The sequence below is a fragment of the Saccopteryx bilineata genome, chromosome 11 (assembly GCF_036850765.1).
Source record: "Saccopteryx bilineata isolate mSacBil1 chromosome 11, mSacBil1_pri_phased_curated, whole genome shotgun sequence".
Lineage (NCBI taxonomy): Eukaryota > Metazoa > Chordata > Mammalia > Chiroptera > Emballonuridae > Saccopteryx > Saccopteryx bilineata.
In genome coordinates, this window is record NC_089500.1 from 38110121 (window position 1) to 38129531 (window position 19411).

The window sequence follows — 19411 nt, forward strand, 5'->3', positions numbered from 1 at the left end:
TAATAATACATTATTGAAGTAGTTTTAGAATATGTATAACTGGGAAACATATTTCATTTCCAATAAACCCTTATACACCTAGTAAAGATACATATAAAATCACATCAGCAAAATCTTATGCAGTGAAGCTTAAAGTCAATAATTTGAACAGTTTGTGATTGATTCCTTAAAAAAAAGAAAAAAATCAATTCCGTCTGTTTGCTAAATATATGATAGCACTTTTTAATTTTGGGAATGCATAACCAAACCACCATTTCCACACTTTAATGTTATTTCTGAGTCATTATTAAAATATAGTATTATTATATATATATATTACATACTCTGGGCTATTGAGGACCCAAGGGAGGCAATTATTTGCTTAGTATTTGATTGGCAGAACCATGAATATAACCACTATATGCACATTGTTTAATTTTATAGCCACTTTTGTATTTTTCTACTTGTAATAATAGTAATTATTATTCATAAAGTATATTGCACAGAAAGCAAAGAGAAGAAATAGAAACTAACCCCAGTCTGGTTATGTAATTTCAATGTATAATTCATGAGACAAATCATTTAGTCTCTACTATGAGTAAGGCTTTTTGACAGCCCTAGTAGGGCATAAAAAATGATATGGGTATTATCCCTGTTCTGTATAAAATAATATTCAAGTAGAAATACTTATAAACACCAAATAAAAAATGCATATTACAGCCACAAATAAACACTGTGGATTAGTAGAAAGACTTACTTGTTAAAGGTAGAGTGAAGAAGTTAATTTTGAGTCCAAAACATGATTAAATAATTGAATTTAACAATGCTTTGTTGTAGGACAACTACAATTATATAAAAAAAGCATATGATATGACATCAAGATAGTAATAAATAGTGTGTCTTTAGGGACCCATGAGTATCTCAGAGTGTAACAAGAACTAAATAGGAGACATAATTTAAGAGGTAGGTTAAAACCAGAGCATCTGCTATAGCATGCTGAGCACTTAAGTTTTTACTGTTCAACTTTATTTAAGAATCTATAGCATTTGACCAGGCGGTGGCACAGTCGGACTGGGACGCAAAAGACCCAGGTGCGAAACCCAGAGGTCACCAGCTTGAGCGTGGGCTCATCTGGTTTGAACAAGGCTCACTAGCTTGAGCTCAAGGTCACTGGCTTGAGCAAGGGGTCACTCCATCTGCTGTAGCCCTTAGGTCAAGGCACATATGAGAAAGCAATCAATAAACAACTAAGGGGACACAAGAAAGAGTTGCTGTTTCTCATCTCCTTTCCTGTCTGTCTGTTCCTATCTGTCTGACTCTCTCTGTCTGTCTCTGTCACAAAAAGAAAAAAAGAATCTTTAGCATAAATAAATTGAATCATAATATTAATCGACAGAATTATGAAAACTTTTTTTTATATATAAAGAAAAAGCAGACATTATCTAACTTGGAAAAATGAGAATTCATTAGAAAGTTTGAGGGCTCATTAAGAAAATAAAAAGTGGAGCCTGACTTGTGGTGGCGCAGTGGATAAAGCATTGACCTGGAAATGCTGAGGTCACCGGTTCGAAACCTTGGGCTTGCCTGGTCAAAGCACATATGGGAGTTGATGCTTCCAGCTCCTCCCCACCTTCTCTCTCTCTGTCTCTGTCTCTCTCTCTCTCTCCTCTCTCTCTCTCTCTGTCTCTCTCTCTCCCTCTCTTTCTCCTCTCTAAAAATGAATAAATAAAATAAAATAATTAAAAAAAAGAAAACAAAAAGTTGAAAAACGAGGCACAAAATTAACAGCAACAGTTGCATATCTGGAGATGATTATAGCTGTTCTTATTGATAAATATTTGATATCTAATTAAAATAAAAATTAAATATAATATGAAAACAATAAAACTAAATGATTTTTAGTTCCCAACTGGGAGTTGGGAAGCTGATATCAGTTATGCTGATTTTGACATTATAGGACATATGTAATTATATATAGACATTTAAAAACTATAACATTTAAGATGGAAGTGAGTAAAAAATTGAGACTGAATTTACATGTAACATATAATCTGGCTTCTTCCTCATTCATATAGTGGTGAGTATTCCTGCCTGTCATATAATGTGTAATCTGTATGTGTATGTGTATATATATATATATATATATATATATATATACACACATACATGTGTGAATTTAAATTATTATTTAAATAAAGAGATCCCATATTGCTTTAAATAAATTTTAAGATTAATAATTTTAAAAGACATAATGAAACAAATTTTAATTCAAAATTAGAAAATTATGAAAGAGACAGTCTGCTAATTTTCCTTCCTATCAATTTAAAAATATTTACCTAGGCTTGTCCCAGTTTTCAGAATAATGCAAAACTGCCTACTTTAAAATTAATCTATCAACATAATGAGGTTTATTATTTATAAAGTTAAATAGTCTATTAAACCTTGTGTGTGTGTGTGTGTGTTTGTGTGTGTGTGTGTGAGATAGAGACAGAGAAAGGCAGAGAGAGGGACAGATAGGGATATAGAGACAGGAAGGGAGAGAGATGAGAATCAACAATTTGCTGTGGCACCTTAGTTGTTCATTGCTTGCTTTCTCATATGTGCCTTGACTGGGGGTCTACAGCAGACAGAGTGACCCCTTGCTCAAGCTGGCGACCTCGGGGTTTCAAACCTGGCTCCTCTGTGTCCCAGTTGGATGCTCTATGCACTGTGCCACCGCTAGGTCAGGCTCTTTTCTTTTCTTTTTTAAAGAAGTATAATATCTCCTAACTCCAAACTTTCTTATTTGCCTTAGTCTTCATCCCCTGAAGCAAATTCTGTTATATATATCTTTTCTGGCAATTTTAAGATATCTTTAAATAATATACTAATATCTTTTTTGCAGTTAGCAATTTTAGATATGATCTCTTGACTTGCCATTTTGGTGCTTATGGGCTTAACTACCTTATGCCCACTTACTGTCTACTTCCCGTGCTCTCGAATCTGATGTCTTCTAGTTCTTCTAGAATCATACCTTGTTCTGGTGGATTATATTCTCTTGTAATTTCATAAAATTTAAAAGGTTTTATAAAGTCAGAAGAGAAAGTGATGAGAGCCTTCACCCACTATCTGACATCACCCTGAGAGTACTACCATGCACGCGTGCCACACATACACCCAGATGACAAGAAGACTCAAAACCATGTCCCAGCTGGCCGCACACTGCTGCCCTTTGTGCTCCTGCAGGTGAGGAAGGGCTGCCCAGGCTGCTGCAGCCCTGGATCTGGGCAACCCACCACAGCCCCCAAGGTCTGGGCAGCCACATCCTGAATCTAGTTTTCCTAAGTAATTTACAAATGCCCCATATCCAATCCACACTACAACAACCCAAACAGGTGGATGTCAAGTTCTTTTTTTTTTAACTTTAATCCTCCCCAGAGGGAATGGGGCACCCCAATTAATAGAATCCAACACCTAATCTTTCTTTTTATAATGAGGAGAACATATTTGTTGTAATTTGATTTTGATTTAACGGGTGTTATGTGCATGGACTGTGCAAATATATTTACTTCAGGAAAAATTATAATTAAAATAATCTTGAGTTTTCTTTAGCCATTGTGCATATCATTCTGTGTAAATATAAAATTATGATTTATAAAATACTTATGTGATAATTATTTTTATCTACTATAAATAGCTACTAAATAAAAAAGATATGAGAACTATGAAGTCAATTAGTCTATCTTTCCAATAGTTAAAATGATTGTGATTCTTTATTTTTAAAGGTTGATTGACATATTTAAATAAGATTATTATTGTGACAACAAAATGGAAAAATATCTTTGGAAATAAGCATGATTTGTAAGCTTATGAACAAAACAATCTTATGGAGTTTCTTATAGACATTTCACCACTCTGATACTCAGATGCTCTTTTAATGCTCACTCATGTACCATGAGCATGGTGTGCCAGCAAGGTATCTTCATTAGAAATTTATGAAAAAAGTTTATCTTAAAAATTATACAAGTATTTTATTCATTAATATTTGATATATATTCTATAAAATAATTTATTTATAAATAAGCATTATATTATGTATAGTATATTAAATAATGCACACATTATATTTAATTACATATTTCATGTAACTGGTCAGATAGATACATGACACAACTTTAATATGTTTTATAATGTTATTTCTCTTCTTAATTATCATTATTTGATGTATCTTTGGATTAGTTCCTAATTTTTAAAATTATTTCAATATAATATATAATTAACGGGTGAACAAAAGTAGGTTTATCATTTTCAAATGGAAAATGTCATGCATGTTATGATTATTGCAGTAGCTTTTTTAACTCAAAAGAATATCATTCACTAATGCAAACCTACTTTTGTCCAACCCTGTGTATTATCTATCACCTAACATGCTATATGATATAATACACACATTGTATATATTCTATGTAACTTACTTTCTTATTAAAAATATAGATAATTGAATTATAATAAGTTCAAAATTGATATTCATTTCTATTCTCAAATGCATGGTTGGTTTTGGGTTCACTGAGCTAAACCAATAACTCCTAATTTAATTGGAGGATATCATAGTTCTGCCACTTCATGTTCTGAGTTTGTATTATCAAATAAAGATTTTTTTGTTATCCCTAACAATGAAATCAATATAATTTATTTTTAGAATTCTTAAAAGGACAGTTGCCTGGAAACCAGTGTCAGAGAATTGAAATAAATGGAAGCTCAAAGATAGATGGATGAATGAATAAAAGAATGAGTGAATATTTTATCATTGCTGATATAGTTTTTAATATTTAATACAAATTTTCTGTTGTAGTATCATACCAATTAAAACTCTTCCTGATTTGTTTATACACCCTACTTCCTATGTCCCTAAAGATCTTATATAAGGGGGAAAGAACTTATAATTTTCCATTTTGAGGTTTTCTTTGAGAGAAAAAAAAGTTTTCTCAAAAATAAATAATTATTATTAAAAAATATAGACTGTTATCATTGATTCACTTCATATATGTTTATAACTTGTCTAATTAGCTTACTAAATATGTATAAGTGGTTCAATATGTTTTCCTAATCATGGTCTCAAAAATATTGTCAGCACTTATTGTATTAGCTCACCACCATTATAGGCTAAAAGCAATTTCATCATGTACATACTTACCTTCAAAGCTAAGCTTAGCTATCTGCTAAGCTTGTACTATCATTGGAAGGCGTCCCAAATGACCATATGTATATTTATAATTTAAGAGGTCACCTGTGTCTCTAACAGACTTCTATCCCTCCCTGGTGTACAGAATCTCTACTGATTTTCACAGTCAGATGTTATGTGGGTGCTGCTTCCTGACTCTAGTGGTCTGGTGTCGGCAGCCCAGTGTGGCATTGAGACCCCATGTTCTTCAAGGAGAAACTCTGCAGCTGAGGTACCCCTCTAGAATCTAGCCACCACCTGTAGGAGTGGAGCTCACCCTTTTCCCATCTCTATCCTTTTTTACCAGTCTCAATGTGGGCTTTTTCTGTAAACCTTTGGTTATAAAACTTCTGTTCAGCTAGACTACAGTTGGTTACTCAGGTTGATTGTTCTGTAATTTAGTTGGAATTCCAGTTTGGTCCTTTGAAGAGGTGAGTATATCTTCTACCTTCAAACTCCATGGTGAATCTCCTAAACTATTCCTCTTTCTTTAAACGATATTTCTCAGCCTCATTAGAACTTACAGCTTTTATTTTTAAAAGTGTACATGGTGGTGTCTGATAAAAAGGTGTGTGCTCAGAAAGAAGCAGCTAGGAACAACTTAGTTTTTTTCAATTTCCAGTGGTGATAGAAGAAATATTCTGTGATGCTGCCCCTGCTGACCACTTTCCCTGCCATGACTTGGGAGATACACAAAGTCTCAATGCCACTAGTCTAGAGAAATTGCAATTTATATACACAAACTATTTGTAGAAAATAGAAGCTGACAAGTAATGCATATGAACTTATAGAGAATTATCTCAATAGTTTTAAAAACAAAGTGTACAAAGAACAAAATTTATTTGTTTTGTTTTATTGATTGACTGTTGAGAGAAAAAGAAAAGAGAGAGAAAGAGAGAAACATTAATTTATTGTTTGATTTATTTATGCATTTACTGTTTAATTTTTGGTATGCCCTGATGGGGTATTGGACCTGCAACCTTGGCATATCTAGACAGTGCTCCAACCAACTGAGCTACCTGATCAGGACCAAAGAATGTAATTTGAATTTAAATGTTAAGTATTTTTAATTTTAGTGGAAGCATTAGAATTTGTTTGGAATTCTTGACTGAGTGACTATCACTATACATTGAAAATGTACACAAAAAGGTTTTATTTTTGAAGGCATATAATTTTGAATTTGCAGAGTGGGTATGTGCATATTTTGTGCAATGAGTCAAATTGAAATGCTGTTACCTGTAAGAATAGGTCTGTCATACTCAACACTCAAATGTAACCCACATACAAACCATTTAATTGAAAAAGAAAATGGAAATGGTGATTCCTTTATATGCTACATATGGAATAATATCAGAAAGTAATGAAAAGATTCAGCAATTCCACTTCTAATGACTTTAATGACAGATGGAAGGCTGAAACCTCATGCAGCAGCAAAAAAATTTATCCCATGAGTGCTTTAATCATCTGTGCTAACTTTACAGACAAAACCAGCTGTCGGCATAGAGGATCAAATATGAATATAAATGCATATTGCACATTGAATTTTGTTTTTTCTAATGGCATTTAAGCATTGTCTGCCCTCCATTTTCCTACTTGACTTTCTTTAATATTTAACATGAATGTTAGACTAAGATGATAATGAAAAAAAATAAAATTATAATCTTATTATTACTTCAAAACAAGGAATCATAGATTATATATAAGTTTTAAATTAATAGAATTATTAAAATATCATTGGCATATTTGTCTTTGACCAGAGTTACCAATGAATCAGTACATGCAAAACTTAATAGTTTAGTGGGTGTATTAAGAGAACCAGAACAAAGATTAAGACAGTTGGATTGCCAAAGTATCTTTATTCTAAGTGAAAAATGCAAATTTACTTTAAAATATCAAATTGAAATGCAAATTACCCTGAAATGCATTTCTTTTATTTCTAGAGCCCACATTTTTCTTATTAATTTTTTAGAGAGAAGAAGGAAGAGAGACAGAGACAGAGATAGAAACATTCATTGTTTATTCACTTATTCATGCCATCATTGTTTGATTGTTGTATGCAAGGATCAAACCTGCAACCTCAGTATGTCAGGAAAACATTCCAAATCATTATATTACAGTGAATTTATTCTTATATTAAGCCTGTAGTTCAGGCAAAAAAAAATTGGTTTAGCATTATTTCAGAGATGAACTCCCAGAAGTTGAAGATACTCAATGTACCTTGACAGTAATGTTTATAGAAATTGTATAATATGCATCTGCCTGTGAAAATACACTAATAAATAAATCAATTGTATCAATGACCTTAATTCTTTACCCTTTCCTTCATCTATATCATATGTCATGTAACTTTGCCTTTCCACTCATTTTTGTGTTCCTCTGACTTCACTGAGAGAACATTTCAGTGCTCCCTGTTAAATAATGAAATAAATAGAAAATACTAATCTACTCAGTCATCCCTCATGATGACTATATATTTCTATATATGTCTGTAGCTGAACACCAGACATTAGAGCAAATCTAGATGAGCCCAGGGTGATTATCAAGCTACAGACTTGTGAACTAAAAGAATACTTATTGATTTGCGGCACTAAGCTTTGGAATGATTTACTGACCATATTGATAGCAGTAGATCATTGGTTCTTCTTCTTTCTTGTTTGTTTGTTTAGTTTTGAACTTGTGTTTAAACATATTGCTGAATGGAGCTACCGATACCTAATTTAAATATTTAAAATTTCAATTTTGTATTTTTCTAAATTCCTCCATCTAAAGATTCATTAATCTTAAGGATATGTGGTTTTATCACCAGATAGCTATTCAAGTATAAGATATTCAGTCTATTTAACTAGAATTTTATTTCAGCATATGGCCATGGCAAATAGCATACCGCCCAGCAACATTTTTTTATCTAATCAATATAAAGACTAGATGTTTTCTAAGTAAATGTCCATTCAACATCATGTTCCAATACCTCTAATTTAATTATTGTTTAATAGGTAATTTTTTATAACATTTAATTGAAATGGTTTGAAACTTGAGAAATTGCCCACTGAGATCTATAAAAACTACTAAATCTTTCTAAAGTAGCAATTTTTTTGGAGAAGTTTTTGGTCTTACTGTGCTTAATGAGCATTGGTATTCCAAAAATGCATGATCATTTTTGTTTTCAGAAACAAGGGTCTGCAAACTAAGGTCCATTTGCCAAATCCTGCCAACCACCTGGGTTTTTTTTTTTTGTATGTTTTTTTTTACCTTTTAATCAAGTCTTATTAGAATTTTACTCTACAGATTAATTCACATATTGTCTATGTATTTGTGCAACAATGACAGAGCTAAATAGCAAAGAGAGAGAATGACCCATTAAGGCAAAAAAAAAATGAACAAAAAACCCACATTCTATATGATATTTTAGAGAAAAAGTTTGCTATCTCCTGGCTATTATATAAAATATTTTTTTAGTTTATCTTTTATTTACTTTTGAGTGTTAATAAGCATATATAATATTTATCATACCTTTCATTGATTTTACTAAATCCAATCATTACTTCTATTCATTCTGGTAAAATTTTTTGCATTAAACATTTACATATTTTTGTGCAAATAAAGAACAAAGTAGAATCAACAGATGACGGACAAAGGTATTGTCTGTCCTCCAAAACAGGAGACCAATTCTAAGTGAGTCATTTAATTTTTCGAAGTTCTCCATAAATTGTACTTGTCATTATACTACAATTGATTCATCATTATCCTTTCACCCTAAATTTCTTTACAATTATGCTCTACAGAGAAAAGTTTCCTTTTAATCTTTTGCTATCCCTATCTCTTTACTTTTTCATTTTGAAATCTATTATTTTTTCCTTTCTTTGTAAAATTCAAGAATTAATATTTTCAAGCATTATTTTTCTTACTAATTATATTAACCTAAATTGTTAAATCTTCAAATGACAATTGCATATTGATCTTTGACATAATTATACACTTAATTATGTTTATTTCTGATGTCATATTTCAAGGAAAAAATGACTTTCCATGCAAGATACAAGTACTCAAGCCAATTCTAATCTTTTCATGTGTTCTACATTTTTCAACAAATGAGTAAAATGCTGTTTTCTGCATGTTTAATAAACATTTTCGAATAAATGGTTCAAAAGTTGTAAACAAAGTGTTTAAGAAGCTCAATAAATTTGTATTTAAATCAAGTAGTAGCATTAAAAATGTTGAAAACAATGAGTACCTGGCTAAATATAATACTTTAAAAGTAAATATTATGTAAAAAATCTTTCATAGAACTAACTATAAAACAATATAAGATAGATTTTAGAAACAAGACTTCATGGATTTTAATGAATATTTATTAACTTTTCAAAATGAAAGAATCTGATTTTTACAGTAATTTTATGTATGTCTCCATAAATATGAAAATACAACTATAGGATCAATCTCTAACATCATCACAATATGCTTTGGAGCTTGGTTATGCTTAATTTTTTTCAATTATTTATTTGGAAATGTATAAACATGGTCAATAAATGGTGTTTCTAAGTTAAAGGAGTTTTCAAAAGTCATTGAACAAATTATAAATCATATTAGAGATGTAATTTTGAATACGAGTTAAGATTTAATATACATTTAATAAAATGAAACTAATATTCCCTAAGCATTTTATTAGAAACTACTAGTTTTCTACAATTTAGATATAATATTTTCAATTACTCTTGAGTAACAGGAAGAACTTAGTGACACAATCTTGTTATATCATTCCAAAATGAGCTGAGATCAAAAGGAATTTATATGGAGATTAAATTTAAAACACTTAAATCACTTTGGCGTTTTTGAAGTTGAAATATGTTAAATTTTTACTGCTATTCAAGTCACCAGGATTAATAAAACACTTCTTTAAAAAAATTCTAACTATCTTATTTCATACTATGATAACCTATTGAATATAAAAACCTGATATTTAAATATCAACAGGAGAGAACTGTGGTTTCCTGCTCTTTTCATAGTTATGCTAAAAGCCAAAATCATACAATAGAGACAGGAATGCCTCTTCAATAAATGGTGCCAGAAAAATTGGAAAGCCAAATGCAAAAGAATGAAACTTGACTACAGTTTGTCCAGTGTACAAAAATTAACTCAAATGGATCAAAGACATAAATACAAGTTTCAAAACAATAAATTACATAGAAGAAAATATAGGTACTAAGCTCATGGACTTTGGGCGCAGAGAACAATTTATGAATTTGACCCCAAAGGCAAGGGAAGTAAAGGTAAATAAAATGAATGGAACTGTTGTCATAAGAAACTGACAACAAAACAAATAGACAGCCAACTAAATGGAAGAAGATATTTGCAAACAACAGCTCGGTTAACGGATTAATATCCAAAATATATAAAGAACTCACAAAACTCAGGAACAAACAAGCAAACAATCCAATTGAAAAATGAGGGGAGGACATGAACTGACACTTCTCCTATGAAGTCATACAAATGGCTGACAAATATATGAAAAGATGCTCATCTTCACTAGTTATTTGAGAAATGCAAATCAAAACTACAAAGAGGGATACTACCTCATACCTGTTAGATTGGCTATTGTCAACAAGACAGGTAGTAAGAATTGTTGGAGAGGCTGTGGAGAAAAAGGAATCATCATTTGCTGCTGGTAGGAATGCAAATTAGAACAACCATTATGGAAGAAAATATGGTGATTTCTCAAAAAATTAAGAATAGAATTACCACCGGATCTGTGGTGGCACAGTGAATAAAACGTCGACCTGGAACACTGAGGTAACCCATTCAAAATCTTGCACTTGTCTGGTCAAGGCACATATGGGAGCTGATGCTTCCTGCTCCCCCCACCCCCTGACACACTCTCTCTATAAAATTAATTTAAAAAAAGAATAAAATTACCATACGACCCAGCAATCCTTCTACTGGATATCTACCTCCAAAACTAGCAAACATTGGTACATAAAGACACATGCACCCCTCTGTTTATCGCAGCATTATTCACAGTGACCAAGACATGGAAACATCAAACTATCCCTTGATAGAGGACTGAATAAAGAAGATGTGGTACATATATACAATAGAATACTATTCAGCCATAAGAAATGATGACATAATAACATTTATGACAATATGGATGGACCTTGAGAACATTATACTGAGTGAAATAAGTAACTCAGAAAAAGCTAAGAACTGTATGATTCAAAACATAGGTGGGATATAAAACTAAGATTCATGGACATCAATAAAAGTGAAATGGTTACTGGAGGTAAGGGGTTGTGGAGGAGAAAGATGGTGGAGGGGATGGGGAAAAGGGTGTGAAGGGGGATAAATATAAGGTGACGTAAAATGATTTGACTTTGGGTGATGGGAATACAACATAACCAATAGTCCAAATCCTATAGAAATGTTTACCTGAAAACTATATATTCATATTGATCAATGTCACCCTGTTAAAGTTAATTTTCTAAATAAAATTTAAATATTAAAAAAGTAAAATAAAATTACTTTAAGAATACTCTAAGACATCTATCTCTTTAAACAAACCATTGATAATGTGCTATGGTAGAGCAGAATGAATTTCTTATTTTCTAGTTAGATATCAAATAAATATTGCTATAATACTTAAATTACTTTATTTGGTTTTACATTTTAATAAAATGCTCCAAATGAAATTTCTCATTCCATACTCTTATTTGTAGATCTCCTAAAATCAGAATAACTTTGATTACTAGACAAGACTGGTTGGCTCAGTGGTAGAGCATCGGCCTGGTGTGCAGGAGTCTTGGGTTCGATTCCCAGCCAGGGTACACAGGAGAAGTGCCCATCTACTTCTCCACCCCTCCCCCTCTCCTTCCTCTCTGTTTCTCTCTTCCCTTCCAGCAGCCAAGGCTCCATTGGAGCAAAGTTGGCCCGGATGCTGGGATGGCTCTGTGGCCTCTGCCTTAGGCGCTAGAATGGCTCTGGTTGCAACAGAGCAATGCCTCAGATGGGCAGAGCATCACCCCCTGGTGGGCATGCCGGGTGGATCCCGGTCGGGCGCATGTGGGAGTCTATCTGACTGTCTCCCCGTTTCCAACTTCAGAAAAATACAAAAAAAAAGGTGCTTTAAGATATGTCAGAAATAGAAAAACATTTGAAAGAAACATAGGTCACTTATTTCCTTAGCACAATAAATATGTAAGAAAAAATAATCAAGAAAAATAAAAAGAAAATGTGAAATACTAGACATAAAGAAGTATTTGTTTTTATGTATGTGTTAGCATGTATGGCACATGTCCGATAGTTTATTATATTCCCATCACTTAAGACAGTGCCTAGCAAATAGCAGTGAAAGAGTATTGAATGACTGATTTACTTTATCCATCCTTCATTTGCTCTCACAGTGAAAAATGTCTGAAGATGGAAAGGAAACTATTACTTATAATTCTGCCTTTTTGGACAGGCTTTAGCATGTACTGGAAATTGTCACCATCATGAGAAGCCTGTAAAATAAAATACTATGAAATTTGATCTTGTTGGGTGTAGGGAATGCAGGCAGAGATAAGCGTGGGATAAAGTTTTAAGTTTTAGCTCAGCGGGACAAAAGGCTGAGCAGTAAGTGTCTGAAAACACTTGGAGGAGCTGAAAGAAAATTGCATGAGAAGAAAGGAAGTAACAGAGGTGGGAACTAAAAATAAAGACATGACACTTGTTCATCTCTGAGAGTAAGCTTTATGGCTTGCAGGATAATGTGTACATTTAATTCTAAAAACTTTAAAAATCTTATGTTGTTTTGTGAGTAGAGCGCAGAGCGCATTCCTAGCAGCTGCGGCTGATGCGAGGCTGTGAGAATACTCCAGCTCCCAGAATCCTCCTGGGCACACCCAGGAAGGAAGCTCGCCTGCTATAAGGAAGTGATTCAGCGCCAACCACACAGCTCCCTGATCTTTTCACCATTGGCTGTGAAGGACACACTGTAACACCCTATTGGCTGAACCTGTGTATATAAGCTAACTTACTTCCTAAATAAAGTAGATCTGCGTCACTGAACCTGGTCCCTGGAGTTGAGTCTTTGTGTCTCCATCGTCCTCACCTCCAGGAGGACTTGTCCACATTGTTTAAGAGAGGAAAATGGATTTTTACTTTCCCAATTCCAACATACAAAACTACATGTCATTTATTTTCTTTTGGGAGTAGTGCTTCTGTGAAAAGAAAAATGTATCAATTTTTGGTAATATTCATTAACTGCTTTTAAAGGTCCTATAAAAAAGTATCCAAATAAATTACTGTAACACTGTCTGGATAGTTTGATTGGTTAGAGCATCATTCTGAAGTGCAGAGGTTGCTAGTTCAATCCCCAATCAGGACATATACAGGAACAGTTTGATGTTTTTCTATCTCTCTTCTCTTCCTCTCTCTCAAATATCAATAAAATAAACATTAAAAAATAAATTTATGTATTCTATCTCTTTAGCTTAAAAATGCATATTTATACTGATATACCATCTGTAGTCTAGGTTGATTTTCAGAATGCCTACCCCCACCCCCTAAAAAAAGACCTGTATTTTATTCAGATTTGACAGATAGTGTAAGTCAGCTGGATTGGCAGTATGGAAGAAATGCTGGATGTGCTTAATAATAAAAATAAACTGGAACCCAGGAGGGCATCTGTAACAAGCAAGGGCATACTGGCATTGTCTTCCATCACCTCTTGTTTTGATGCTGTGGGAGGCTGGCAGAAGAAACTGTTGCCCGTTACCATAGAAATAGACAGGCACTGGACATTCAGATCTAAAGCAGAATGTATTTTGTAGCTAAATGCTAACCTCAAGTCATACAGACAAGAGAATTCTGAAAAGTGTTTAGTCAAACTTTGATTATAAAAGAAGGCAAATGTATGTTCACTTCTACAAACTTGAACCTTCAGGATACTCTTACCACTTGTCATAGTTTTTATCAGCAATGTCAGGGCACCTTTCTTCAGAAATGGAGTCTTAACAAAGAATTCAGTGGCAACATGTAAAGGATTTTGCTCCTTTCTAAAGGTCTGCTGCTTTCACATCAGGGTAAATTTGCTCTAATTTTCCTTCATAGAAGCCATTTTAAATTATTATTACTTTTTTTTTATCTTTTGAGTCTTTTCATGAGGTTTATTTGGCTTTACAAAAATAATAGTTATTAATTCTGAGTCAATGTTTTGTGGAATACGAATTTGAAGTTAATAGAGTAAGGAATACTTGAAATTTCAGAACTATAACAAACCAGTGCTTATCAGAATCTATTGCTCTATCTGGAGTTTCAGTTTAATGAGCATACTAACATTTCAGCATCCATTACACACTGAAAAAAAGTTTTCAATAATTAAGGATAATTGGCAATAGAAATAAGATGAGGAGATGAAAATGACTCTGTGTTAGACTTTGGCAGCCTGCTCTTTCCGTACATGCAGAAAAGAGAAAGGAAGATGAGGATTTTAAGTAGCAATCCAAACTGGTCAACTGTGTCATTATTTTGTACCATTTTTTCACACTCTATACTTTAGTTTTTGCTTTATAATTATTTTATCAGGTTTCCTCAGATTGCTCACAAAACACTATTCTGGGATTAGATACCAATCAAATTATGACTATATTTAATCATGGTGCAGTGTCATTTTGTGTCAATTAGCTTTAACTTGTAATGTCATTTAGACAAGCCAGATCATTGTGAGCAACCTCCCTAACACAAAACAAAACACCATTCTTTATTATATTTTCTAATATAGTCCAATTAAATCTAACGTCATTTCATGAGGGAGATTTTTGTTGTGTAAAATAATCTTCAAAGCAGCATATTTGGGCTTATTTCATATCAGTGATTATAGAAAGAGGAGTATCTTTAATGTTATTAAACACATGTTAAAATGATATCACAGTCTACCCAGCTTGACTTAAAACCAGATTAGGTACTTGTCTACATTAAATTTATTTCTAAATGTTCTATATAATTTTCATTTAAAATGTTTGGGCATTGAAACTAAAATGACAGCTTCAGTACTCTTTCCCAAATATTTATGAACATGCTATAAATACAAAGTACACACAGACATAAATGTATACATAGCAGGCATACAAAGATATGTGCACATGTACATGCATATATACAAGAGCACACATATACAAATGCATTCATATATGTGCATGTTTTTATGTAAATACATACATACATATTGAAATTAACATTCACAACCCTACCACCACCAGAGGCTAAGCCAGAAGGACATTTTTATTTAAATTTGGAAGGAATTAATATCAACTATAAACCCAAAGGAATAAAAGAAAATGAGCAATAATGCATTTCTAAAATAAGATAGTATCTTTTTACTTTTGAAACGTGTCAACTCTCCTCCTATTACAGTTACATGGCAGCGTATCTATTAGCATCAGAAATACTTGGGAGGAATTGTTAAATTTTAGATTTGTGAATGTTATATAGACCTCCTGAATCTTATGTGTCTTAGAGATACACACCTTTCAGAGATACTCAATCTGCCTCATGTACACTAAACTGAAAACTATTGTGTAGAAATATTGGTGTTGTATTAAGTCAGGCTTGGTACTAACCTCCCTCTTCTCTAGTTTAAAAAAAATTATTCATAGACTATAACTCTGAGGAAATAATAGTGAAGGAAGAAGAGAGAATGACAGATGACACAATTTATTCCATAATATGCAAACTTTTTTAATGAAGTGTGTGGATGGTTTAAGTGTATTAGAGAAGCAGACGAGAAAACAAAAGATCACTATGTGGTTGAGCTTTTAGTTTAACATATATTCTAGTCATGGAATGTTTGAGGCACAGACAAAGGAGCTAGGAGTATGCCCCAGATCATTGCAGTAGTTCTGCATTAAAGGAGATGGTAGAAATTATACTTGAACCTATACATATCAAGCCATTCATTACATTTAGAGATGAATGGACATTAGATGAACAGAGGACAGCGTCAAACAAATAAAAAAGCAAAACTCAACATCCCCTCTTTTATGCCATACATTCACTTAACAATAGTCACTAAACTCTTTTTTATAGATTAGTCACTGAAAATAATGTCATACATACAAAAAAAATGTCATACTTCCATAAAGCTTACATTTTAGATGAGAAAGACATACATAAATAAATAAATACAAAGTGATATGCTGTGATAAAAAATAAAACATAGAAAGTAGAGAGTGAACATGGGAGAGATACTATTTCAAACGGAATAGTCATGGAAGATATCCCTGTGAAAATGACATTGAACATAGACCTAAATGTTTGGTACCATAAGTGAGAGTACAAAACATGTGCATTTCTGAAACCTGAGCATTTACAATAATGAAAAGAGCAAATGCAGAACTCTGAAGTGGGAGCTTACTTACTGTGTCTATATAAGCAAAGAGGTCAGTGTGAATGAACCAAAGTGAGAACAAAAGATTTAAGAGCATGCATTCAGAGAGGTGGGGTCTTGAGGAGCAGAGGTTTGGAGAGCATTTTTAACAGTAACATCTACACATATTACTGTGAGTCAGATGGAGACCACTAAGAGGAATTTGAGTTGTAGGATGGCATGATCTGACTTATCCTTTAAAATGGAGACTTTTGCTTGCTATTGTGTTAGTACATACATGAAAAGAGGAGAGAAGCATGGGACCATTAGGAGAATATTATAATGATTCAGCGACCCAGATAAAAGTCCTAGAATAGAAACAGAGATAAGATGGAAAGATTTGATTATAGATACATTTGAAAAGTATTGGACCCCCTCCTCCCTTTATTCCAAAATGATTTAATGAGAAGGGCAGCTCACTTCTGTGGTATTCCTCTCCCGAACCCATAATGCCAGTCTAACCAAGAGAAAACATCAGACAAACTCAAATTGAAGGGCATTTTGTAAACTACCTCATAAGTATTCCTCAAAGGTCATGGAAAACAAAGAAAGAGTGAGAAACTGTCAGAGACCTGAGAAAATTAAGGAGAAATGGGGACTAAATGCAGTGTGAGATCTTGGACTGGATCTTGGGAGAGAAAAATGACATTAGTGCAAAATCTAGTATAATCCTATAAAGTCTGTAGCTTAATTAATAGTTTTATTTCACTGATGATTTTGAGTTTTGATAAATGTACCATGATATGTAAAATGCTTACATTCAGAAAAATAGATGGCTAAGGGAATATCAAAGATGTCTTGGAAATATCTTTGCAACTTTTATGCAAATCTTAAATAATTCTAAATTTAAAAAATGTTTTAAGTAATTGCAACAGGATTTTTAAGTAATTATCAAAGAATTTGCTGTATGAATTAAGGGAAACAAAAATTGACATTGAGGATCACTCCAAGAATTCTAGCCTGATTAATTGGAGAATAAATTTCCTTTCACATTATGAAAACATTGTACCTTTTCCAGATAGTTTCTTAGATTCTTCAAAGCACACAATTGGAGTCAAAACAGTGAAGGCAGGACAAAAGCATTGGAATAACAGAAGAAGAAATCCATAGGTAAAAAAAGGAATAAAGAGAAAAATATATTTGGGGGATTAAAATGAGGGACTCACAATCAGAGCAAGGACAATTAGAGAAAATAGAAAGGAAGGGATTCAGACAAATACTAATGAGAAGTATGGATTATATTAATTTTAATTTTCTTCAAAAAAAGTATATTTTATATATTTTTGGGAGGTCTCTACTATATTTTCTCAAGAGTTCTTCAACTACTGTGATTGAACTAGTTGGTTTCAATATCCAGATGATTTACTTTTTTTTTTTTCTTTTTACATTTTAAAGATTATAAGAGAAAAACTATATTTGGTACTCTACATCTAATACTACAAAATTAGAAAATGAGAGAATCACCATTATAAGCCAGAATAAGAGTATGGTTTTTACAATCAAACACTGCAGAATAAAAATTAAGAAACTAAGAAAATGAAATAAAAATATCTAAAAATAAAAAGTGATATGCAGAGAATTCAAATAATGTGATAACATTAGATTGGTTATAGCAAACATTTTTGTTTTATTATAGAGTCTTGTCAGAAAGATATTTTCTGTGTGATATGTCAAAAAACAGCAAACCATGTAATAATCACAAAAGAATATGTCAAATGAAAAGAAAAACTAGTATAAACCCTTCAAGCTGTAGCTAGCAAGGTGTGTGTGAGAAGTGAATGAAGGTCACATAATACAGCATGAGAGGCGATTTGGAGGAATATGAGATGAAGTCACATAGGTAAAGTGGCACCAGTCATGGTTCCTGATCCTTAAAAAAAAAGATTGAATTTTTAAAGTGCTATGTCAAGCTGTTAGGTAGACTTTAAACAGAAGAGTGACATAATCGGATTTATACCTTTTAAGTGTGTACTTTGGCTGATTATGAAGAGTGGAATTAAAGGGATTATTGGAGAAAGGAGGCAACTTACAAAATAAAGAACAACAAGGAAGCTAAAATTTCACAGTATATATACACACAAGTATTCTTTGAAGACTTAAGAGTAGGATTGGTATTGCCAAAAATTGAATGTCAAGTATTAGCAGAAACTGTTAGCATTTATCAAATGTTTAACTTGCTGCTTTACATTTTCCAGATTCTTCTGTCATGATGTTGAGGTTATGTAAATTTTACTGGCCAAATTCCTATGAGCATAGTTGAAGTGTGGCACTTTCTAAATTTGAAACACATTAGAGACAATATGACCCTTAATTTGCTTTCACCCCCACTATAACTTTGGAGGCCAGGTGTTCCACATGGTGCAACCTCTAAACAGGTGGGCTGCCTGAACACCAGCAGACTTTGTCCAACTGACATATAGGTCAATCTTTGTTACGTTAAGCCAGGGAATTTCAAGGATTTGTTACTTGCAGCAGCTAACATTTATTCGAATACTTTACCCATTTAATAGTTTAAAGAGTTGTTAAATTCCTTGAGCAGTCAGATATGATATGGCACTTAACAATAAAAGCTGATATTAAACCATTCATATACCATGAGCCAAATTACATTAAAAAAAAGTATATGTAGCTAAAATACCTGACAGAAACTACACCAACATGGTATCCATGTTTATTGCTAGGCAGCTGATTTAAATTTATTTTTACACTTTGTTCTGTATTTTGTGTTTCTTTTTATACATAGTTTTTCAGAATGGAGAAAATTGCATTTATAAACAAGTCATATATTTTTAACAAGACAAAAAATTGTCTGTGTCTATGAGTTTTTATTTTTA